This window comes from Mus caroli, chromosome 15 (assembly GCF_900094665.2).
Source record: "Mus caroli chromosome 15, CAROLI_EIJ_v1.1, whole genome shotgun sequence".
Taxonomy (NCBI): domain Eukaryota; kingdom Metazoa; phylum Chordata; class Mammalia; order Rodentia; family Muridae; genus Mus; species Mus caroli.
Window position 1 is genome coordinate 56,068,388 of NC_034584.1, and position 26,354 is coordinate 56,094,741.

Consider the following 26,354-nt stretch of genomic DNA (forward strand, 5'->3'; position numbering starts at 1 on the left):
TTTGTCATTTGCAAAAAGAAGTTTTCTTTAAAGGAGGTGTTGAGGACTACACTTCTCTGCAGGTATAAGGACAAATGTTTTGACCATAGTTAGGGATTATGCTGGTTTAGTAGAGTAGCAGTTATAGCTCCTCTTACAAGATTTACTAACCCTGGGTAGTTGGCTAGGTTTCCGGTACAAGACATGGGTTTCCTCTTGCTGAGCAGGTCTTCTGTTCAATTAAAGAGCTGTGGTTACCGTTATGACATGCATGCCACTATTGCACCTTTAGTCTTATGGCGCTATGCTGGTTGTCATTGTGGATTAGTGGTGTCATAGCTGGATAGGGTTGTTGGTTCTTCCCTCCTTTGAAAGCCTGTGTTCAGGGAAGAGGATTTCAGGTCAGGTCCAGCTCCAATTCCATCTAGACCCTGAGTATGAAGGATATGGTATCTTCCCTTGAAGCATAATCTTCTTGCTTTATGGCTCTGGCTGTCCCAAAATTTACTCTGTAGGCCTTGAACGATCAGCAATTCCCCTGCCTCAGCCTTGCAAGTGCTGAAATTACTGGTGTGCATTGCCACATTCCAGATTGTCACCTTGACACAAACTACGTCTCCTGGGAAATGTAACCTTAATTGAGCAGTTGTCTTCACCATTGACTTATAAAAATATCTCTGGGGTATTTTTCTAATTAATTCATTAACTAACTAACTAACTAATTAATGAGAGCCCAGACCACTATTGGCAGGATCATCCCTAGGTCCTTGTCTGTTTAAAATCCATAGCTGATCAAGACATAGGCAATAAATCAGTAATCAGTGGTCTCTGCTTCAGTTCCTGCTTCCCTGTACCTGTCTCCATGGGATTCTAGTTTTCCTCCTGAGTGGGTCCCAGCTTCCTCCAAGGTCCCTTGGCTTCCCTTGAAGATAGGCTGGAACATGTAAGCCAAATAAACCCTCTCTTTCTAAGCAGGTTTCAGCCAGTATTTTACTGCAATAACAGAAAACAAACTAGAACAACACATATTTTTAAACAATTGGTTTTTTTTTTGTTTGTTTGTTTTTTTTGTTTTTTGTTTTTTTGAGACAGGGTTTCTCTGTATAGCCTCGGCTGTCCTGGAACTCACTCTGTAGACCGGGCTGGCCTCGAACTCAGAAATTCGCCTGTCTCTGCCTCCCAAGTGCTGGGATTAAAGGAGTGTACCAGCACACTCAGCAACAATTGTATTTCTTAATTGACATAAAAATTGTCTTTATGTATGGAACAACATATGGTGTTAAGGTGTGTACAGACATGTTTGAATCTGAGTAAGTGTATCTCCTTTAGAGCCTGATCATTTCTGTGGGAAAACATACAAACCTTTTCTTTTAGCTTTTCTGAAATATATTTTACATTTTTATTACCAGTGTATTCCAGCACACTAAACACATTTCTTCCATCTGATTGTGGCTCTGTGCCCAGAGGCTTAGCCTCACTGTCCCTTGTGCTCCCCAGCTTCTTTCTGATGACCAGCATTCTACTCTCAAACTCAAGGACATCGACTTAGGTGACTTAGTTGTGAGATCATTCGGTATCTTCCTGTGCCTGCCTTCTTTTACTTAACACTGTGTTACCTTTAATGCTGTTTAGTGGACAAACATAAACTGGATGCTTGTGTGTCCACTCAGATTCTTAGCACTTGGGAGGCGGAGATAGGAGCTTTAGGAATTCAAGCTCAGCTTCAGCCACTTAAGAGTTCAAGGCCAGCCTGGGCTAGATAAAACTTCTATCTCATTTTTATATAAATATATATTTATAAGATTTTATATTTATAAGAATATAGACATCTATACCTATCATGTACACATTTTGAAAATATATGTGTGTGTGTGGGGTAAATGGGAGCAGATATAACTAGCTGACTTCTTCATACTCTTCATTCTTTAAGAGTATGGTTTGGGGGTCCGGGGTGCAAGGGAAAAAAAAAAGAGAGAGTATGGTTCTCTTTTGTCTGTTAGGCAAAGAGAACAGCACATTTGAAGGCCCGAAAGCAGGAGAAACCTGGGGGTTGTTCAGAGTGCCAAGAGAACTGTGCAGTTAGGATAAAATGGATAGGTCTGTGGGGGCAGGGCCAGGTCTAGGTGGGGACAGTTCCCTGTATAGGGACCCTCCAACGTTCCTCTGTGTCTTCTGCTCCTTTCTCATTGCTAGGTTGAGAATGGATTGGCCAGTTAACAATAGAAGCCAGAAAGTTTGGAGAGAACTCTTCGCTGGTGGGAGAAGGGACGAATACAAATTCAGCATTCATTTTGGAAATAGAAAGGACTTCTGTCTGAATGGTAATGTTTGAATCTAGATGGGCCCCGGACTGTAGTTGGGGGTCTTTGGACACCAACTGAGGTGCTCTAATCTTGCCCCGAGGGAATGTGACTGATTTTGAACTAGGGCAGAAGTGAGATCAGAATGCTATGCCAGATGTGTCTGCATATTCTAGTTTATGTGACGGAGAGAGAGTATGGGTTATTCTCCAGTTGAGTATTGGACTTTTTTCCCCAGTATCAAAAGGAAATAGGAAAAGGAAAAGGCCTGTGCATGGAAAGTCCCCTGGAGTTTATGGAATTGCAGTAGCAGAAAGCATAAGCCTTTGTCTCGATCTAGCTTGGGTCCACAGCTGGGTCCCACTGAAGTCATGACTCAGGAATTGGGCAGTATTGTTAGGATCCTAGCAGTCAGACTTGAGCTTTTAAAGAGACCACTCTTGTCTATATAAACTCTGCTTGCATTGAGTTCAGAGAAGCCCCTGAGGCTGAGGCCAGACCGCCCTAGCTGGCCAGACTGGTTTATAGCTGGAATACACGGCCTGAGGGGCCTCCAGTTTCCTTCAGCTGCTCTCTATTCCCCCGGGAGCCCGCCTTGCCCTGTCACTGTGGGTGACAGCTCTCCAGAAGTGTGCACTGGGAGGGGATCTGGAGAGTGGTTGGGGGCTGGCTGCAGGCCTTGGGTGCTGTTCTGTGGTCTTGGGCTCTGGCGATGCTTAGCTGGCTTAATTGGCCCTGGCTTCTGTCCTTCAGATAGGGGCCGAAGGCTGTATTTCTTCCCTATCATGACTGAACATTCCGGACGTGCTTTTTCTGTTAGAAAGACATTCCCTGCGTGCTTATTCCTTTTAAAAGGAAGAGCAGATTTAAAAAATAAAATTAAAGTCTGTGAATGCAAAAGGGAGAGATGTATTTTAGTAATTGTGCCATATGGATGTATGCTATCATGTAAGGTTTTTTTTTTTTTTTTGTTCTGTTTTGTTCTGTTTTGTTTTTTGTTTGTTTGCTTGTTTTTTTGTTTTTTGTTTTTTCGAGACAGGGTTTCTCTGTATAGCTCTGGCTGTCCTGGAACTCACTTTGTAGACCAGGCTGGCCTCGAACTCAGAAATTCACCTGCCTCTGCCTCCCAGGTGCTGGGATTAAAGGCATGCGCCACCATGCCTGGATTGCGTGCTTGTTTTGAGACAGGGCTTCTTTGTAACCCTGGCTGTCCCCTTAACTCACTTTGTAGACCAGCCTGGCTTTGAACTCATGCGGACACCCACAGCTTGTTAGTGAAGCTACGGTCCATGGAAGCTCTGAGGAGCAGATGCTAACGCCTGCTACTCTGCTTCTCAGCTTCGCTTGCTTTAGTTCAGGAAGGAGCATCTTACATCCCTGTCCTCTTTCTTATCCTTTCTCTAGGAGAAGCACATTCTGGCTGGCTGCAAACTGGACTTAAAATCATGTACTTAAAAAGCTTTTAATGGTTTGTCATTGTTATTGGGCGTCTGCTCTCTATAGGCGCACAGTGAGTGTTTATTGAATTACTGAATGAATGGTTTATATAGGCTTTCCACACCCTCCCCTGCTGAACTTTAGAGTCTGTATCCTTTTGCCCTGAGGATGCCCCCGGCTTGAGTACCAGCAGAAGCAGTCAGCCAGTGTAGGTCTGAATCATTGGAATGATTGGATTCTTCCAGAAGCTTTATCTCTGCCGATGATTTTGAATTTCATGCCTCACAATTGCATAACCCTTAGCCAGTCAGGTCCTGGGATAAGAATTGATCCTTTCCCACTTCCTCGTTGAGGGGAACTGCTGTTTTGGCTTTAAGATGCAGTGTAAAGGTCACCTCCTCCAGGAAGCATGCAATCTGAGTGCTGACCTTAGTATGAGCTGTAGAAGCATCATACCCCTTCAGGGCTCCAAGGGGGAAAAATATGATGAGGGAGCTTTAAAAAAAAAAAAAAAAAAGCAACCTCTTGATTTCTGCTGGGTGTGGTATCATCAGGGAGGCAGAGGCAGGGAGATCGTAAGTTCGAGGTTAGCTAGGGCTGTACGGTGTGAGACTGTATTAGTTACTTTCTTTCATTGCCTCAGTCAAAAATCTGATGGAGTTACATTTAGGGGGAAAAGGTGCTTTGGGGGATATGTTTGAGAGGATGCAGTCATTTACTGTGGGAACATCACTGTAACAGGAGCATGAGGCAGCTGGTCACACTGCATCTGTAGTCAGGACGCGGAGAGACGAACGCTGCTTTCAGCCCCCTTTCTCCTTGTCATTAAGTCCTAGAATTCAGCCGTTTGGAGATGTGTTGCCCACATTCAGGGTAGATCTTTCCATCTCAGCTAACCCAGGCTAGAAACTCCTTCGTAGGCTTTGCTAGAGGTCTCTCACCTAGATGCTCCTAGAGCCTGTCAAGCTGACAATGAATGTTAACCATTGCACCCCTCCCCCTCACTCCCCCCCCCACCCCGAAATGAGATAGAACAAACCCTCTCTTGATTTCAAGTATGTTCAATTCAGATTTTTTTTTTTTATTTATTATATGTAAGTACACTGTTGCTGTCTTTCAGACATTCCAGAAGAGGGTGTCAGATTTCATTACAAATGGTTGTGAGCCACCATGTAGTTGCTGGGATTTGAACTCAGGACCTTTGGAAGAGCAGTTGGTGCCCTTAACCACTGAGCCATCTCTCCAGCCCCTCAATTCAGATTTTAAGGGAAGTCCCAGGCCAAAGGAACAACTGTTTCGGGCCAGTAGATTGCAGCCTTCAGGCTATAGGGCTCCCCCCTTAGGTTGACATAGCTCCTTCTGTTGGGCCATGACTCCCTCTGTGTCCCCAGATCCCTTCAGACAACAGCACTCATGGCAGGCATGCTCTACTTGCATGGCAGTGGACTTGAATGCTATTTTGGCCACCTGACACCTCCTGACCCAGAGTTATCTGCCTAGAATTGAGCCACTCCCTTGAGTCTCCTCTCAACTTCCAGGCCATACAGAGCTGGAAAAGCCACCACTTCCTGCATTCTACATAGGCCCGTTCATTTCTCTTTCCTCTCTGCTTTCTCAACACATGCCGGTTCTTTGTTCCTGTTGCGTGGGCTATCATGAGTTTCCCAACTGCTCTGTGACCTTTCCCTTGCTGGCTGCTTAGCCACTGAGTAAGGATTTCACTGGAGGATCAGAATGACTGTCACATTTCTCTCCACAGACAGGAAGAGATTGTAGCAGGATTGCTTGAGGAAGAAAAACCAACCGAGGAGAATATTATGAGGAGAATAGTCACATGTCATTTTATGCAGGTTTTTTTTTTTAAATCATTTTCCATTTTATTGAGTTTTTTACCATCTTCCTGCGAGTTATAAGAGGAAATTGGATAGGAACACAAAGGGAGTGGAGCTTGACGTGGACCCGGAGGTATTCGAGATTGTCCAGAGGGGTAGTCAGGAGGAATCTGGACTGTTCCTGGAAGGTCCCAGCTTTTGTCTCTGAGAAAGGTGGAGTGAGAGAAAGGGCAAAGAGGAGGAAACTGTGTCATTAACACAGTCACAAGCTGGGGGCTGCGGAGGAAGCTCACCGGTCAAGAATGTTTGGTGTTCTTAGAGAAGACCAAAGTCCTGTCGGAAACACCCACATCTGGCATCTTAAAATTGCCAGTGCCTCCGGCTTTAGGAGTGTCCAACACCCTCTTCTGGCCTCTGTGCATATAATGTACATTCACACGGATGCGCACAGGACACATGAATGAAAAGTGAGAATAAACCTTAAGGGAGATAAGCGCATCCTGCCATTACTTTGTATTGGTCACAACTCTAATACAGTGTCATTCAGATGTTAACCCCGTTCGCTAGTATTATTCCACTCTCACAAATGGTGGAGGCCACAGTCCCTGTGGTACAAGCCTGAACGCTAAGCTATTTGGGAAATGAGGCAGGAAGAGGTTGAGATCAGCCTTGGCTACTGAGTGAGCTCAGGCAGGGCCAGCTTGGGTATCATAGCAAGAGTCTATTTCCTGTTACCCTAGCCTCTTCACCCACCCTATCTTTTCTTCCCCCCACCCTTTTTTTTTTTCTATAGAATACAGTTCAATGACTTGGAGTACATTCATTGCACAGCCTTCCCTATTAACTATTTCTAGAACTTTCTTCATTATCTCAGACTGAAAGTCTATCTGTTAAGCACTTTCACTTCCCTGCCAGCTGTGGAACTTGCTGTTCAACTTGGAGTCTAGGACTCTGGCTGCTCTCTTACACCATCTCTGTGAAAGTGACTGGCCCAGGCTGGTCTCTGACATTGCCATCCTCCTGCACCATCTGCCTGGTCTCACTCTGGTTTGAATTGCATTTCTCTAATGACTACTGATGGGTGTCTTTTTATGTACCCATTGGATACCCGAATATTTTCAGAGAATCTTTTGTTACTAAGTTCCTTGATGTCAGTTCCCTCTCAGATACATAGTTCTTGATATTTCCTTTCCATTTTCTGGGCTGTCCTTCCATCTCTCTTGAGAGTGTCTTGTCCCAGAATATAAAATCATTCAGTAAAATAATTGCTTTTTCTCTAGGATGTCACACATCATTAGATAGCCTCAGTCTTACTGTGTAATCAAAGACAACCATTAAGTTCTGATCCTTCCTCTCCCTCCTAAGTGCTGAGATTAGAGCTATGTGCCATTATTTCTGGTTTTATATGGCACTGGGGATCAAACCCAGGACCTTGGGAATGTTTGACAGGCACTGAAGCTATGTACACCCTCAGCCCTTCATTTCCCGTTTCGATAATCTTGGCTACCTTTTTGTTAACTTTGGTGTGAGAAACCCAGTTAAAGCCATCTCACTTGGTGTCAGGGCCCAGGACTTCACCATGGCTGTGTTATCTTCTAAGACTTTAGCCTTCTGGCCTTTGGGTCAGGTATTTGCACCATACCTAGTACTGTTCAGCTCTGCAGTCCAGGCAGGCCATAAACTCAAGACTCTCCTGACTTGAGCCTCTTAAATACTGGTGTGTGCTACTAAGCTTGTGCATCTCATTCATCTTCCTAGCATCACTTTCCAGGGTGCTGTTGGCCCATTTTGCATATTTTAAGAGTCCAGCCTCTCACTTGCTCTTGGCAGAGATCCCTTGAGAGCAGCTCACTTACCCCTGGATTAGATACCCTGTGTATGAAATCATCTGCTGAAAACCTTTCCAAGGTTGTTCTAGATTTCTCACAATTACAGACTCTCTAAGTTGCAAGGGCACTTCTCTGGCTATGTTGTTTGTCCTCATAGGTAATCTACAGGAATATCCTTGTGTGTGTGTGTGTGGGGTGTGTATGGTGGTGGGAGGATAGTTTAGAGCACAGCTCTATGGTTGAGAGCCAGAGTCAACTGCATTTACCTCATTCTCTCACTACTTCACTGGTCAATGAAATTAATTGTCTGGGCTAGTGTCTATCATTAAAGACAAAAGCAGAGCCTTTTAGTTTTAGATTACATAAGTACATGTTTGTGTGTGTCTTTTGTCAACCATACTGGCCTTGAACTCAGAGATCCACCTGCCTGTTTCCTGATGGTGGGGATTAAAGGAGTATACCATCATGCTCAGCTAGTTTCAGATTTAAAAGAAGTAAAGTCTACAAAGTAATTTGCCCAGAGAGTCATTGAGCATTCCCTGATGATGTCTGAAGATCACTTTCACATTCCACGTAAAGACCTGAGGTTCAAAGTAGCAGAAGTGGCTCCCAGGGGCTCCCAAGAGACTCAGCCCTGGCAGCTCTACAGTTTATTTTCTCCTTGAGGGGTCAAGATGGCAGGCAGATTCACAGTTCACCCAGGCTCTGCTCTCTGCTGGTCCTGGGGTGGCACTTTCCCCTCCTCTGAATTTCCAATGTCATTCAGGGGCTGGAGAACTGTGAGGTGTCTCCTTCCAGCATGCTTAGTTTGCGCAGCTACCTGTAGCTGAATGGGAAGAAGCCCGGCCCTTCTGCATGTCTCCTGGGCATGAAATACCTGTTCAGTTCTTATACTGCCACATGCCTGACATTCCACACCCAGGACCCAAATTGCTACCTCCCTGCCTTCCAGAGAGAGACCCAGTTTATCCCCAGACCCTACTCATTTGGTTATTCTTTCAGGCCTGGAGCCTGGACTTTTCACACCTGGGCTTCTGGCTGGAGACCTGCAGCTTTCTGATGGTGAGAGACAACCAAAAGTCCTTCATTGTCCCTATGTGTTAGAAGGCAAAAGAACAGAGCATCATGGGTGAGATACTGGTCTTCAGTTAACCCAGGGGTTGCTTGGAGTGTGCCTTCTACCCCTTCAAACTCAGGTCTAGTCACTCGAACTTCTCCAGGCTCACTCTCCCTACCTGTAAAACTAGAAAGTTCAACCTTGAGCAGTGAGTTGAATGGGATTCTAAACACTTAGCATGTGTCTGCTGCCACCCAGAAGGTAAGCATTCAATAAGTACTGACAATTGGCATCCTTCTTGTCTTTGAGTCCCGGGCTATGCTTGCTGGCGTCTGTGCTGATGGTAAAGAGAATTTACTTTATCTTTGCTGAATAAGGAAGTGCATTCAGAACTGAATGCCCTGTCAATCCCACTCCATCATCTTCCCTTTCCTCCTTCCTGGTCCTTAAATCCAGATCCAGGAAGTTGGGTCTTGAATGTAGAATGAAACCAACCACTTAACCTTCCTTCCCCTTTGACCTCCATATCCTCACTGTCATCAACTCAGGGCAGTGTGCACAGTAGCAGCTGTAGGTTAGGTTGATGTTGTCTCTCCCATTCTAAGGGTGGGGAAATGGAAGCAGGGGCTAAGATAACGTCCCAAGGCAAATCAACAGCTGAGCCAGAGCCAGAGCCAGAGGCAGAGGCAGAGCCAGAGCCAGAGCCAGAGCCAGCATTTGCAGTCAGGTGCCTCTTCACTGGTCTCCTCTCCTGCCTTAAGGCCATCTCTGGAGCTCTAGGACTCAGATTAGTGGCGCCAGCACAGAGGACCTCTGGGCATCAGGCTTTTTCTTTATCATGGTGCTTGGGGCAGGTGTGCTGTGCAATCAAGGAGGCCCTTTGAGGTAAGCTTAAACATCAGGACTGGATTGAAAGTGTGCAGATCCTATCAAGCTGTCCTCTGGCAACTGCCAGTGCACATTCTTCATTTTTGTGGAAAGACACTAAATGCTAGTGTACTCGGCAGGGCTGGTTTGAGATTTGGGACTTGTTGCCTTTTGTTAGGGATAGCCGCATTTTTTTTTTTTTTTTTTGTGGCTCTGGATTCTGCTCTCTTCCAATTCAGATTCTGGCACATTCGAGTTTAGAAGGATCCCTGGGTAAACCACCATAGCCAAGTTTGTCCTGATCTTCGATGACAAAGAGATGACATTGTGCTGCCTGGGACTTTAGGCAGAGTGAGTAGGCTCATGCCAGTAACTCCTATAGGCTACAGGCCACAGGAAGTTGTACATACCGTCTATCCCACATTTCACATAGGAAAATTACATGCTTCTTTCTTCATACATACAGTATAGATTCTATGGAGGAAAGGCTGTTTATAATAGCAAGACCTTGAACAAGGTCCCATAAAGGAATGCTCATAATCTTGATCTAAAAATCCCAGATTGCTCTTAGGACACCACAGCTGTATGCTCTTAGACACCACACCCTATGACCTGAGCCTTTTTTTTTTTTTTTTTTTTAAAGATTTATTTATTTATATGTAAGTACACTGTAGCTGTCTTCAGACACTCGAGAAGAGGGAGTCAGATCTCGTTACGGATGGTTGTGAGCCACCATGTGGTTGCTGGGATTTGAACTCCTGACCTTCGGAAGAGCAGTCGGGTGCTCTTACCCACTGAGCCATCTCACCAGCCCGACCTGAGCCTTTGACTAAGACTAAACTTTGATCAAGGAGGGCTGCTCAGGATTGCATGGACCTTATTTCTATGGCACAGATTCACACTAACTTCCCGAAATTGCATACTGGTGAGTTTTCAGTACTCCAACAACTGTCCAGTTTTCTGCCCTGCTGTAGTGCTTGAAAAACTGATTGATGTGTTTATAAAACATAAAGAGAAAGGGAATATGTTCTATGGAGGTGTGGGGGACTGGGGTGCCTCTGCGGACCCATGCTGAGGCATCCCTTCCCCCTGAGGGACCAGCCATGTGAAGGTATAGTATAGAACAGAGTTTATTCAGGACATGGGGAGGGGAGTCAAGAGGGTAGTAGAGGCTGGCCATGAGCACATGGAGAGAGAGGGGGGAAGGGTATGGGGAGAGGGGGAGGAAGAGAAAGCAAGAGAGGAACAAGAGAGCTACGAGGGGGCAAGCAGCCCCTCTTATAATAAGTCAGGCATACCTGGCTGTTGCCAGGTAACTGTGGGGCAGAACTGAGCCAGACTGCTAACATTGATAAAGAACTCTTTCTGTTCTGGTTTAAAGGGTGGATTAATTCACTTACCACCCCTTCATTTCTACCTTAGTGGATAGGACTATTCCCCTACAGTTCTCATCATTGGAGTCATAAATCATGCTTTTTAAGAATAATCAGGTTCCCCAGCTGTGACGAGTAGAAGCTTCCAGATGCTCTACTGCTGGGTAGCAGCAAAGGATGCATGATGGGGTCTCCTTAGAAGCCAATATACAAAATGGGCCATTAAGTTTCAGTGGCTTGCCCATCTTTCCCAGGGGAACTAGCCCTTGGATCTCTCCACAGGCAAGGAGGTAACATTTCAAAAAGAGGCTTCTTAGAGAACTTGAAGGGCTGGAGAGATGGCTCAGAGGTTAGGAGCACTGATTGCTCTTCCAAAGATCCTGAGTTCAAATCACAGCAACCACATAGTGGCTCATAACCATTTGTAATGAGATCTGATGTTTTCTGAGATGTCTGAAGACAGCTACAGTGTACTTACATATAATTAATAAATAAATCTTAAAAAAAAAAAAAGAAGTATAGAGAACTGGGGTATTTTGAAGGGGCCGATCAAATGTTAAGTTTGTTACCTTCAACCACTCATGCAGGTTGACCTGAACCGGACAGTGGAAGAAAATGGAGAGAGACATCAAGGTCACCATCATGTCAGTACAGAGATACTGGAAGTTCAGGGAGGTTGGGACAGCATGGTGTCCACAGTCTTATGTGGCTGTGGAGGATCTAAGATGTATTGAACAATGCTATATATGTAATATAATAATATTGCATAATAATATATGATATATTATTACATATATTATACACTATATTTTATAGACTTAGAAAAAAAATACAACTGCTTTCTCCCCCCCCCCCACCTCCCATATTGATTACATGTTGAAATGAGATTTCTGTGTTCTGGAAAAAGTGAAATATATTGACAAAATGAAGTTTACCTCTCTCTCTCTCTCTCTCTCTCTATATATATATATATATATATATATATATATATATATATGTATATATTAACATAGCTGGTAAAAAGTTGAATTACATATGTGACATGCATTATATATCTATTGGATACTGGCCAGTGAAAGTGATACCAGAATAGAACATCAGTTTTGCAGTATATGCATTGCACGACCTTACATAGCAGATCTGGCAGGTCCCCATCAGGTTGCCTGGGTTTGTTGATGTAGCTCTGACAGTATTCAAGTGTGGTATTGGTTCTGAGGTTTACATTTCATTCATTAGTATGGCAATAGTTCCAGTACCATAGATTTATAAAGGTTACATGGTATCATTCATGAAAAGTACTTAGAGTCGGGCCAACCTGTCAACTCTGAGTTTTACCTGTCTTAGTAGTTATTTTGGTGGCTACTGATTTCAAACCTGAAGGTTCATGGATTGGAAGATCTAATATATGGCAATCAGACAAGGAAGAAAAGCAAGGAACCAATGCAGTGGCTGGCAAGGTAGCTCACACTGATTGACCTAGCTCTTGGGAGGTGTCAGGTAGAAGAATAGGAGTTCAAAGCTTAGCTACATAGTAAGTTCAAGGCTCTGTGGTGCAACAATAGGCATGGCCTAAAACAAAACAAAACAAAACAAAGCAAAAACAAAGCAAACCCTAACCAACAGAGCAGCACGTAGTGCTTCTTCAGAGCAAATGATATTTAGAGATAGTGATGCTGAGCCAATTGGGCCAAGTAGGGAGTTTGGATCGCATAGTTCAGGTGGGTGGTGCCTGGCCCATTCTCCTATCACAATGCCTGTGTGCCAGGAGCCTTTGGTTTACTTAATAATGGCCCTGCAGTAGAACCATAATGTTGCAATTTGGATGTGCCACAGATAGGCGGGAAGTGCTTATTTTTGGTGCAAAGGTGAAAAGAAAATTGCACACTGAGGTTGCTGAGATCTGGTATAGTTATTACTAATCTCCCATTATGTCTGATGAATGTATACATTAACCTTTATCATGAGGTATGAATGTAAACATTGTATACATACTGCTCTGCACTATCTGAGGCTTCATGTATGCACTGGGTGGTGGAGATGGATCCCTGAAGGACTTCTTCACCTGTTTATTCCATTAAGGTGTCTTCCTCTCTGTCTAGGTTTGCTTTACTCCTGCTCCCCCCCACTTCCCTCCCTGCTCCCCCTCACTTCTCTTCTTCTTCCTACTCACCCTATCCTCCCCAGCTCCCTCTGTTTCTCCTGCTCCCCGTGCTCCCCCTGCTCCTCCCTGATTCCACTGTGCTCTGCAGACCAACCGCAGTGTAGATAGACTCTAGGGTTTGTTTCCCTGTTCATTCCACTTTAGGCTGGAGTGCCTTCTTACTAGCTTCTCTATCCCTCTCGTGCATCATTTGTATTTTGTTTTGTTGCATCATAATCTGAAAAAAAGACAAAACAAGTAAATCCTTCAGTTGATGTCATATTTTACATATGCTTGTTTTATCTAGGGTTGGGTCTTTGGGCATATTTTATTTGTTTTGTTTTTCTAGATAATACTTATATTTATGATATCGATCTTGTTTTTGGTAGAAACATGGGAAATGTTAAAAGCCTAAGGAAGAAAAGAATGAACATAGATAATTTTGTCACACTTTGTGGTTTTAAGCATATTTCTTGTGAATTTGAGAAATAGAAAACAGTTATTTTGGATTTTTCTTCGTGTAGTGGGCAGAGCTTCTGGCATCTTTTAAATGCAATGTCATGTTGCACAATGCTGCGGCTGCCCAGGCTGGGCTCAGTCTCCTGCTGTCCTCCTGCTTCAACTTTCTTAGGGCTACAATGACAAGCATGAGCCACATGTTTAAGACTCTCCATGCAAAGGGCCTTGTCATTTTCTTATTCTGTCACACCAAGTCTAGAATGGCAGACCTTCTTCCTCCATGGAGCTGCCTTTCTGTAAAGTTGAGGCTCCGTATGGGGGAGGGCGGTTTGGGTCTGGTTGAGATGAAGATGATGACTCTTTAAGCGGTTGGCCATGGCTTTTCTAAGATTGGGGTTTTTTAGAGTCATTCCATAGGACTGTAGATGTTTCTTTCTCTTCTTTTTCTTTTTTTTCTTTTCTATTTTATGTGTATGAGTACACTATAGCTGTCTTTAGATATCCTAGAGAAGGGCATCAGATCTCATTACAGATGGTTGTGAGCCACCATGTGGTTGATGGGAATTGAACTCAGGACCTTTGGAAGAGCAGTCAGTGCTCTTAACTGCTGAGCCATCTCTCCAGCCCCAGACGTTTCTATCTTAAGTTTGGTGTGCTGAGTGGAAAGAATCTTGGGATGGACCTGATAGGTCTCCAAAAGAATTTTGGAAAGCCACTTAGCTTCTGTTAGCCTTGTTTGCTCACGGGGAAAAGGAGATGACTTTACTTCAGGATGGCTAGGGAAGGTGAAGTAAGCCTATGCACATCTGGCTGCTAAGTTGGCTCCCCCATAAAATTCAATTTCAGATGTGTTAGTAGACAACAGAAGAGCAGGCCATAGATGTTAAACCAAAGAAAGCTTAGGTTCTCTGACAACTTCCCTAAGTGGGTGTCTGTGTCAGTTGATTTTTTCCATTGTTGTAACAAAACACCAGAAACAGTCAACTTGAAAAGGAGAAAATGTGGGGGCTGGAGAGATGGCTCAGCCATTAAGAGCATGGACTGCTCTTCTGGAGGTCCTGAATTCAAATCCCAGTCACCATATGACGGCTCACAACCATTCATAATGAGATCTGATGCCCTCTGCTGGTGTGTCTGAAGACAGCTACAGTGTACTTATATATAATCAATCAATCAACCAATCTATCTTTGGGCCAGAGTGAACAGGGCTGGAGCGAGAAGAAAAAAAAAAAAAAAAAAGAAAGAAAGAAAGAAAGAAAGAAAGAAAGAAAGAAAGAAAGAAAGAAAGAAAGAAAGAAAGAAAACGTTTAAAACCTTGTTACAGTAGTGGCCCCTGTACAGTACTGCTCCAGAGATTGAGGTAGGAGGATTGTGTGTTTGAAGCTACCCTGGGCTGGGTAATAAGACATTGGTTTTAGAGGAAGCAAGGTTGGGAGGGGTGAGAGGGGTGGGAGGGGAAGGGAGAGGGAGAGGCTATCTCTCTGATCCCTTCAAGGGCTTGCTCCATATGACCTAAAACCTCTGACTAGACCCTGCCCTTTAGCTAAAGGTTCCACACCTCCTAGTATGCCCTTCTGGGTAGCATTAAGCTAAGGGCCCAGTCTTTAATATACAGCACTTTGGAGGCCAGTCTAGGGGCAAAGTGACCAGCATTTTTTTTTTGTTGTTGTTGCTTTTTTTTTGTTTTTGTTTTTTTTTGAGACAGGGTTTCTCTGTGTAGCCCTGGCTGTCCTGGAACTCACTCTGTAGACCAAGCTGGCCTCAAACTCAGAAATCCGCCTGCCTCTGCCTCCCAAGTGCTGGGATTAAAGGCGTGCGCCACCACGCCCGGCTGTGACCAGCATTTCTTGTTGCTTCCCAACCTTGCTGGGATGACAACTCATGCCAATGGTTTTCAATTCTTCCCCTGCTATGTGTCTGGCACCAAAAATGATGAGCATAAGAGATGCACCCAGGGTCCTCTTAGGCCACTCCTTCTAGTTAAGTGACCTTGGGCTAATTGCTTCTCTGAGACCTTAGTTTTGCTTTCTCTGAAACACATACTACAACTGCTCCTGACTCCTTTCACGGGAGTGTGTATAAATCAAGGTGATTCCTGAGGCTTGCGGGGGTGGGGCGGATGGGGTGGGGCACAGTGCCCAATCCTAGAAACTCTAGGTTGAGTTCAGTCACCTCCCCTGGACTCATTGAGCCCACCCAGGCTGTATTTAAACTTATTAAGCTGTCTCGTGCCTGGCTTTTGGCTGGATTTGTTCATAGTTAGGAATCTTCCAAAATCAGAAGGGACCCATTCATGCTTGTCATTAGATGGATGACAAAGTAAGGATCCAGATGGTGAGGGACTATTCTGGAAGCTCTTAACTGTTCCCACTTATGCGTGAAGGAGGAAAACACACACACACACATGCATACATATGCATGCACATATATACATGCACATAAATTTATATGCAAACATTCATATGTGCTTGCATGCCAATATGTACATAGCAATGTGGAAGTATGTATAGAGGTGATAGTGATAGTGGCCATTTGTAGTACGAGCCTTTGGGGACAGAAGAATGCTTCCACTCTACTGTGTGGCTTTCTCCTGTTGGAAAATATCTCCATTTTCATATTTTTTTAGTTTTTCAATGAGGAGAGCAAACCCTTTTAGGGATGCGGGGACAGGGTCTCTCCCACAGCTCATGATGATCTATATAGCCAAGGACCACACCGACCTTCTGATTCTTCTTCCTCCACTTAGTGTTGGAATAAAAGGTGTGTACTACACCCCTGGTGTTTGTGCACTTCTTGGGGATCAAATCCAGGGTCTACTGCATGCTAGACAAGCACTGAGCTCTGTCTCCAGACAGCAGACACACAGTTTTACAAATTCACCAGGAAATAAAGACCTTAGGATAACTTCTTACTTCCTAATTCAGGCTTTTATGGAAGCCCTAAGAGAATTTAAGAATATATATCATTTCTACTGCTGTCTCTTGGAACCCAGGCCTCCTGGCTTCTTGACTTTCATGCTTGGCAATACTCACACAACCTTTGACCATTGGCTAGTGGCTCATCTCCAAAGCTGCCAGCCTAAACTCTGCTCCTTTGGTGGCTCTGGGTAACCCAAGTACCGACTTCTCTCCCAGCCCATTCCCTTGAATGGCACCAGTGCAGAAGGAAGCCACACAGGGCTCCTTCTCCATGGCTCCTCTGCCAACTCAACGGGGCTCAGCTGCTTCCTGAGGCTGTGTGTAGTATTGGAAGGCTCCTTGGAAACCTTCCCCACTTTCTTTCTGACACATCGAGTAAACTCCTTTACTTCTCTTACAGGGACCCTCAGGGCTCATTTGAGCTCAATTCTTGGTGGCCCCTGCAGGGACAGGAACAGAAACCCTGAACCCCCTACTCTCTTCCTTCCTCCTGAGGGCCTTTGATCTTCATCTTGCTGCAAAGCTCCATCCCTCCCCCACACTCCTAGTCCCATTGTTGTATCTGGTAGGCCAGGCTGTTAGGGACCTGTTACTGCACTGTGGAAGCCATCGAGTTCAATAGTGAGCAATATTTCAATGCCCAATGGCCAATTCAGGAAGCATAAATGGATTTATGGGCCCCCCTTTCCATTTCTCCATTTAGCGTAGAAAGACCATATTGATCTTCAGTGGGGGATGGGGTCAGATGGCAGGTCCTACCTTCTCTGTCCTGAGACCCTCTCTGTTGTACAGAAAACCATTTTGAAGCCTGCATTCTCTTTTTTAGGTTCAAAGTAGTCCTCAGACCTGGGTCTTCTTAATATTAATAAGGGAAACTGAGACACGGGGCGGATGTGACATTTCTGAGGAGAGTCTTCACAAAGGTCTGAGTCCCTAAACCGTCCTTTATACAGCAGCAGCAATGAGAGTGAGCATAGTGAGAATTCTGAGAGCAATCACGGACAAGAACTGCAGCTGTAAACGGGCCTTCTGCCACCCCGGGCTGGGGAGCCTAGACGATTTGCTTTCCTGGTCATGCCACAAGCCCTGCCCTGGTGGTGGTTTTGTTTCTGCTTGGCCAAAAGCATATTTTAAAATTCAACAAGAAAGCAAACAAGCCTTGCTTTTATAGACGTGTCAGAAAACTTAACCTTTACGTGGTAGTTTAGGAGCCAAATTTTCCTTCAGACACAGGGAGATCGGGACAGGCGCTCAAGAGTGCACAGTTCATGGCTACATCTGGATAAAGCTGGCAATCAAGTTGAAGGGGTCAGTGGGTTCTTGTGGCCAGTTTGTCACCATCCTTTGAGATGAAAACGAAACAAAACAAAACAAAGCAAAACAAACCCAAAACTCGAGAAGATAGGCTGTTTATTCCTGTTAAAAATAATGGCCCTCCAGATGCCGTTCCAGGATCTGCACCTCAATCAGCTAAGGCTTTTGGATCTTCTGCCCAGAATGCCGCTTAGCAAGTGGAGCTTGTTAGCATCGGAGCCAAGTATAATAATAATGAGTCAGGTCCGGACTACAAAGGGCTCTGTGATGAGCAGAAAGTAATTATTGCACATTGTAGATAATAAAACCTTTAATAGATACTTAGAAATATATACATATATATTTTTAATGGGTGGTCCCTCCAACCAAAAAAATACACATTACCACTGCAGAATCTATCCTCCATTGCCCGGAGGTTGTTCTGAAAGGATTGGTAGCCAGTTGGAGGAACTCCCTGGTAAACGGTACTTCCCTGATGCCTTTCCTGACAGGCTCCCGGGCTTCCAGGTGTTGCCTCTCAAGACTCCTTACTCTGCATCTGTTCTGCTAAAAGAGCGGCTTCTCAACTAGCATAGACCTGGCTTTCTGGAGCTGAGTGAGGTCTGCATCTCATCTCAGCTCACCACTTACCAGCTGCATGTTAGAAAGGGCCAGCTCATCTTCTGCCTGCACATCTGTAATGTGAGATCAAGGATGCTGCCTTGGCTAGGCTTCTAAGAGGTACTGTGGCATCTTAGGGCTGCCACCACTGATGGCCTACTTAGACAGTGAGCCTAGAAAGCAGAGGATACTCTGCTCCCAGGATAGGAATAGGATGCACTCCACCCTGGTCATCTTCTCCCTGTACTCAATGCAGACATCACTAGTTGATCATGACCTCCTTTTGCTTTGAGTGTGGACCCAGCCCCAGGATTGACTAACGGCATTTTAGGTAGCCCACCAGCTGGTTGAAATAAATAGTACCACCAGCTGGCCTTCTGGCTGTGGTGCCCAGTAGGTTCCTGGATCAGGATCAGGGCTCAGCAAGGGATTTCTGACCAAGTCGATGTACCTTCTCAAAAAACACTGAGTGAGTGAGTGCTTTGTCACTGCAGTCAATTGAGCCGAGGATGGCTTCATACTTGAGTGAGGTGAATACAGTTCACATATTTAGAGTAAGTCTAAGGTGGTTTGATATTTAGGAAGTTATTTAATGGACAGTGTTTGGGGGGACAAAAATATAGCCCCCCTGTGCAGAGCCTGTATCAGGAGATGCAGAGCAAGAGTGACATTGCTTTCTTCTTTCCTTTGTCTGCTATGGGCCCAGCTCTCCTTCGCTCTTCTGGATCATCTTGGATAATAGCTGTCCCTAAAGCGGGGAGTAACAGGGAGTGGTCAAAGCCCCTAGGGGTCTGCAAGAGCAGACCTGACTAGCAGGCTGCTAAGTGGCCTTTGTGCACGAAATCCTGCTGTCACACTTCATCCCTTGGGCCCTGCTATGCCCAAAGGCATGGATGAGACAGCCCGCGTAAGGGCTGATTTGGTGAGTCTGTGCACTTCAGTTTTGCTCACCAAGCAAAGCATTTCATCATCTTCCCTACCTTCCTCAGTCCTGCCCTGGGGACTTTCTGGAGCTGCCTGGCTACGGGGACCAGCCAGCTGCTCCTATCACCTCTGGCCACTCCAGCCCTCTGATGGAGTCACAGCCACTCTCCCCTTCTTCCTCCTTCTTTACGCTTCTCACTGGGTCTCAAATTCAGAGCCTTGTGCACGCCAAATGAGTCCTTCCCAGCTTTACTGGGCAGGTCCCGGTGCTGGAAGTGGAATTCTTCTCTAGGAGCCATCTTGTAGCTCTCTCCGTTTTGGCTGGGCCTGTCCCTGTCAGTCTCTTCGGAAGGTACCTGGATATCAGTTATACTGACAGTCAACTTGTCCAGTGGTTCTCAAGTGAAGAGGACATCAATGTGTCTTGGAGGGCTTGTTAAAACTTGGAGGCTTGCTTACCCTTTGGGTGGGAGGATTGATCTCCAACAAGCTTATGGGTTACCATGGAATTAAGGACCTCTTGGTTCACTGTGAGTATAGTCTACAGTGTTCTCTCTCCAAATAGCCCTCCTCTCTGCCTCCACTTTACTTGTCTCTCACTGCAAAGTCACAACCTAAAACAAGCCTACTTAAACTACTTCTACAATGGCTGCCTCACAGCCTGTTATACACACATAGCCAGTAGCCACCTTCCAGTCTCCAGCTGTCCCTTTCCTAGGTATATGGTTCAGTGATCAAGCCCTTGCTAGTATATGCAAGGCCCTGGGTTCCAGCTCAAGTACTGGGAAAAGAACTTCACAGCGCATGAGTTTTATCCTTAGTGCCAAAAAGAAATTGTGACGCCATAGATGCCAAACCCTCTCCAGACTTCATTTGCAACCCTCTCTGCTTGCATCCCTGAGCTGACTGGCCTTCTGGGTCTCCAGCCTCATCTTGTTGTCCCTTAGAACTTTGGTTAGCTCACTTGCCCTTTTCTATGTGTTACAGGGCCTTGGCCTTTGCTGTCCCAATACTTTTCCCTAGCTCTGCAGAGGGCTAATTTCTCCTCCTCCTCTTCCCCCTGTCATCCTGTCTTTCCCCCCTTTCCTCCCTTTACTTACCTTCTCCTTTTCCTGGTACTGGAAAGGGAAGTGTTGAACCCAAGGCTTGCACCTTTTTTTTTTTAATCTAGTTTCAACTCACTTCTTCTTATCACTCCCATCTAATAGGCCCATTCGCTAACCTCCACCATTCTCTGTCTCCAGATGCTGTTCATTTCAAATCCATAACACTAACAAAATATGGCTTGTGGCTCCAATCAGAGTGGGTGGGGAAGCGTAGCCAACTTATTTTGCCTCTCGTTTTCAGTGTGATTCCTCCCCACCAGGCTGGAAGCTGTGACTCTCTCTCGTTCTCTAAGGTGCTGTGTATTTACAGGATAGTTTTTAAACAGATGAAGGAGTGGAGCCAGGTTAGTGAGCATAACTTCTATTAGCTAGAAGGGCTTCAGAGGGTGGGTAGCTTGCCTGGTAAACGCTAGGGCTTTTTGGAATCTTGCACCATTTTACAACCAACACACAACCTGGCTTCCCTCTGGCCATCATTATCACCTGATGCCTGCACCCGGAAAGCCTGGGTCTATGGGTGGGGCCAGCAAGTGAGCCAAAGGAGGCCTTAGGCTGTCTTTCTGCCCAGCTTTGTATTCCACAATCCTTGATTCCTCTCCCCCTCCCTTGTTTGCTTCTTTGTTCTTTCTTCCTTTCCTTCTCTCTCTCTTTCTCTCTTTCTCTCCCCTTCCCCTTCCCCTTCCCTTCCCTTCCTTCATTTCTCTTTTGCATTTTTTTTTCTTTCCAATACAGAGTTCAGACTGACCTCAAACACACAGCAATCCTTCTGCCTCAGCATTCTACCAGGAGGAATCACAAGGGTAGGCTATAATTAATGCCAGCCCCTGAATGGATTTTAATCTGTAAAGGGAGAAGACAGTATTAAAAGTAGACCTCAAGGCGGATTTCTGAGTTCGAGGCCAGCCTGGTCTACAAAGTGAGTTCCAGGACAGCCAGGGCTACACAGAGAAACCCTGTCTTGAAAACAAAACAAAACAAAAACTCTAAAATTTTAGCCGGGCGTGGTGGCGCACGCCTTTGATCAGCACTCGGGAGGCAGAGGCAGGCAGATTTCTGAATTCAGGCCAGCCTGGTCTACAGAGTGAGTTCCAGGACAGCCAGGGCTACACAGGGAAACCCTGTCTCAAAAAAAAAAAAAAAAAAAAAAAAAAAAAAAAAAAGTAGACCTCAGCTACGGCTGACTGACACTTGATCACTTAAGCTCATATTCTGGAAAACTGGACTTGGTTTTTCTTCTGTTGTTGAGAACTGAGCCTATCTTCTCACGTATGTTAATTGGGTATTCTAGTTCTGGAAAATGCTGTTGTCGATTTTTGGTGTTTTTCGAAGGATGTGGATAACTAGTTTTAGGGTTCACTATAATGTCCTAGGATCCCTACATCTATTATTACTGTTCTTGTTATATTATTTCTTTAAACATTTATTTTAACTAAGGTGAAAAAGGAAAATCCAGGCATGGTGGAACATACCTATAATCCAATATTTGAAAGGTAGAGGAGAAAAGAGGATTGTCATGAGAGGATTATCAAGGCCATCTTGGGTGTGAGACCTTGTCTCAAAAGACCAGAAAGAAAAGATAGGGGGTGAGGGGAACAGAGGGCAGAGGAGGGGGATAAGAGAAAAGAGAGAGGGAACAGAGAGAGAAGAGGGTATGAATATAAGCCTTCATGGAGCTGTTGAATACCAGGAGATTCTTCTTCCTCCCCTTCCTCCTCCTCCTCCCCTTCCTCCTCCTCCTCCTCAGGTTAGCCTCACATTTTTCTGATTCACTTGCTTCCACAGAAAGCTGGAACTCCAAACCTTCCCTTGGCTTTCTTTCGTTTGCTAGCCACCACTGGATTGATCCTAAGATGGGACTCTGAGTCTGGCTGGAGAAGGATCTTGTTCAAGGTCATTGCTGGGATTCTCCTTGTGTTCCAACTTTAGTTGAGAGCCTTCTAGGTTTTGTTTCATGCAGGGTTGGGAATATGGGATGTGGTTCTGAAGGGCTGTGACTGTTTATATGTGGGCCCATAACACATGCAATGAGTTTCTCTCGAATTGTGTACAAACTATGGTCTCCTTTCCCAAAGCACACGTCTGGGGAGCCTAGAAGGCTAATAAATAACACCGTGATTCTGCTCAAGAGTGATGGGTACAAATCCTTTAAAGGCTTGTCACTGAGGAGTGTTGAGAGGCCCAGGTAATGCCACATGCAACATAGCCATGGTTGTTACATCAGTGACAGTGACAGTGATAGCTTCTACTTTCTGCTTGTCCTGGATCATGTGCTAGGTTCTATTTTCTGCCAGCTGAGTCTTTTTATCCATCTAGCTATGCTAGATTCTAAGTATTATCATTCCATTCTACAGATGAAAAAAAAACCACAGCCTGGAGAGGTTGAGTAACTTGGCCCAAGGTTGGCCCAGTTAATAAAAGGCAGAGATGGGATTCAAACCCAGATAGTGAGACTGGCAGAGAGCCCATGGAAGCACCCACATTAGTCACACAGCTCTGGGTTAGTCCCGGTGCCCAGTGATCAGTTAAGGAAGGTTTCATGATAGATGATGGTTTAGAGGTGGAGGCAAGACAGTAGGTAGTTTAGCTAGAACTGGAGAGGAAGGACTGCTTTGGGGGGTGGAAGTGAGGATGAACCAGTCTCTGTCACATGGAAGGAGCCCCCCCCCCCATTCCCCAATTTCTCTGTCTGTCCTCTAAATTCCTGTTGGTACCCTCCAGTACTCCAGAGCCCAGATGTAGCTTCTACCTGCATGCCTCCTGGCCTCCAAGACAATGTATAGCATTTGGAGAGGATGGCCTAGCCTGGTGGTTCTCAATGTTAGGAAAAATGATGCAGCCCTCTGATTGTTATATTATGGTGATCACCAACCATAAAATTGTTTAAGTTGTTTGTGTTGCTACTTCAAAACTGTAATCTTGCTACTGATATGAATCATAATGTAAATATCTGTTTACCATTCCCATGAGAGGGTCATTTGACACCCCCCCTCCCCCAAAGGAGTTGCAACCCACAGGTGGAGAATCACCGGCCTAGAGTGGGAGGAAGTTCCTAGGCTGTAGTGGAGTAAGCAGGATGGTGGGAAGGGCCAGGAGCCAGATAGAAGAGGACCATTCCACATGTGACCTTGGGCTGAATGTGGAAGGGAACCTACTTGAATGTCATGGGTCATTCTGGAGGATGAATGACCCTGGGTGTGGACTGTGTTGTCCTCTTCTCTGCTTTGCGATGGGACCTTGAGCCCACCCGAGAGATCCCATTTTCTGGAGAAAAGCTCTACTTTAGGCCAACTGCCTAGAGGAGCCTCTGCCTGGCCTCCATGTGTACGCCTGCCAGCCTGTAACTGACAGGAAAGAGAAAGGAGCTGTGAGTCTCAAGAGAGGATATTCTGGAAGGCTTGATAATCAGAACCCATTGTAAAACTGTGTTTTCAGTTCTACCATTAAAATTTTTGTTCCAGTGGAAAACATTTGTAGTCTGTCCCCTGTGAGCAGTGAATCCTGTGTGGAGTTCTAACAACCTTAAAATAGTGTGGAATGCTTGCTAGGTGATGAGGCAGGGATGTGGCTAGTGACAATGGCTGTAGGTAGGCAGGACCAGCCCAAGGCAGGGATGCTGCGGCTCTCAGAGCTTTAAGACAGTTCAAAAGAGAAGGATTCCAAGTTATTCTTAAATTTAAGATGATTCTACCACCAGCAGGGTAGTGGTGGTGCCCACTTTTAATCCCAGCACTCTGGAGTCAGAGGCAGGCACATCTCTTGAGTTCTAGGCCAGCCTGGTCTACAGAGCAAATAATAGGACAGCCAAGGCTGTCTAGAGAAACCCTGTTTCAAAAAACAAAAATGGGGGCGGGGGAAAGCTCTACTCAGAGAAATGTAAATTGAAATGAATGTTTTTTCCTATTGAAACTACATTTTGCACAAATCAGTAATGGACTCTTTTCAACCCATGGATAGTAGGCCCTCAATGCAGAGCAGTAGTGGTGGTAGGCAGAGGGGAGGCGAGCTGGCTGTAAGAGATGGTGCTTTGTTTTTGTTCTTTCCTGTCCACACTACAAATACACACAGCCTCTGGCTTTCTAATTTCCCATTGGTACCCTGAACTATTTCCCCAGCAGATGTACCTGTAGATATCTGTACAAAATGAACTGTGCCCAGGGTGATTCATAGTTACATTTTTATAGCAGCGAAAGATTGGGAGCAATTTTGTGAATGGAAGATCGATTCAGTAAATGATGACACATGGCTCAGCTGGCTGGATGTGGGAAGGAAAGAGGGATCACACTGTGTGCATGCACAGGCAGATTCAAGGGTATATTGTTGAAATCAAAGCAAACTGCAAAAGCATACCATCATTAGCCTAAGTAGAGTGGGGAAGGGGAAAACAGATATTGTCCAAACTGCTAAGAAGACTAGGTAAGTGACCATGTATGACTTATGGGCTATCAGTGGCCTCATGAGTGGATAGGGTTTGGGGAAGAATGATCACAGAACATATGCCGCCCATGCTTGTCACAGCACGCCAAGAGACTGAGTAAATAAATTCAGGGAGGAGTTCACCTACAAAATGGTTGGCATAGGCCAACAAGATGGCTCTGTGGGTAAAGGCATAGTGTGATCTGAGTTCCATCTCTGACTCTGCATAAAGACAGAGGGAGAGAATTAACTCCACAAAGTTGTCATCCGACCTCTACTTACATGCCGTGGCATACTCGCACCCACCCACACACCTCCACACACAAACACTCATAAGAAAATAAATAAAGATGCTGGGCCAGCACTCTTCACAACTGGACCAATGACAGCCCAACCTAGGACTGTCATTAAAGGAATGGGAACAGCTGCCCAGTGGTACAGCTCTGTGGAAAGGGCTTTTGGGCACTGAAAGAGAGGCAATGTCAGGCTCAGGGACGTATAACCTTGTCATCCAAGGTGTGGGTGCCAGTGTGAGCTATAGGACAAATCCCAGGTGCCCCTGGTGAGTAGAAAGAAGCTACTGGGAAGAGGATGGCAGAGAGTCTTATTCCCTGTTGGTGGCAGCTGAGGCTAGAACTGAGTAGATTTATTTAATGAGGGAGCTAAAAACAGGAACAGGGTGCTTTGAAGGGCAGGTATTAGTGACCTTTGGGTCTGCCAATCTTTGGCAATGCTATACAAAGCGTATGATCATTGGCATGGCCATGTAGAGGCAAACCATGCATCCATGATTTTTATTTCAAACCTCTGAAGACCTTTCCCCTATTCAGGATCTCTAGAATGGGTGGGGGCATTTGTGAACAATACAGGAAGAACTGCCCCCTTTCCCCCAGTCTTCCAGCCCTAGAGATAGTGGAACTTGCAGCCAGCTGCCTTCAGAACAAGGTGTTCCCAGGAGGTTGAAAGACTGGTTTGTAATCAGATAAAGGCTGAATCTTTCAGAAACTTCTAGGTTCCCAGCAGCTGCCATTACACTCCAGGCTCTGCCACAAAGGTGAAAGGGGCTGGAAGAAGAAACAGGGACTTAGGAAGAAGGAAAAGAAGACTGGGCATATGTAGGATCCAGTCCCTGTGAGTGGAAACCTGAGCAGGGGACTGCGGCTTGGAAACAGGCTTCGACAGACAGAGCTAGAGTCCATCTGACTTTGCCACTGCCTGAGCTTGGGTCAGGCTTATAAACACAGGTAGTGCTGTTGGCATGGCAAAGAAATCCTTGCCGTCTTTATGGCTTTCCTGATACAATATCAGAAACCTGAGCTTTAGGCTGATTTGTCTTTGTACTACTTTTGGTTATGATTCAACTCACCCTGGTTCATAGAAGACATATGCCTGTCCTAGAAAGGATGGCTAATGATGAAAACAACTGAGCACCTACCTGGTGGCTCATAACCAGGTGTAACGAGTTTTAGGGGCATCTGACCTCTTCTAGACTCCATAGGCACATGCAAAACACCCATAGTAAGTAAGTAAGTAAGTAAGTAAGTAAATAAATAGATAAACAAACAAACAAATAACTAACTAAACTGATATTCATATAAGTTACAGAGCTCCGTGTGTGTTCACACTGCAGTGAAACCACGTGATGCTCCATGGGTGAACCCTGCCAGAAACATCTCGGATTCTTCTTCCTGCTTTTGAATTGAACTGAGTGTTGGCTCTTGTGCATTCAAAACCCTTTTACTTTTTTGTTTGTTTGTTTGTTTGTTTTTCGAGACAGGGTTTCTCTGTATAGCCCAGGCTGTCCTG

The 26,354-nt window shown here is 45.3% G+C and overlaps 1 long non-coding RNA gene across 4 annotated transcripts in view; it reads left to right on the forward strand.

Moving 5' to 3' along the window:
- The window catches only part of LOC110310163, a 212,578-nt gene that overhangs the window by 12,808 nt on the left and 173,416 nt on the right, over positions 1–26,354 (forward strand). Inside the window, exon 2 of one of the 4 annotated variants that reach the window (XR_003834958.1) lies at positions 2,173–2,300. The exons of the other annotated variants lie outside the window; for them this stretch is intronic. This is a non-coding gene — a long non-coding RNA (uncharacterized LOC110310163). The remainder of the gene's footprint in view (positions 1–2,172; positions 2,301–26,354) is intronic. 4 annotated transcript variants of the gene reach the window in all.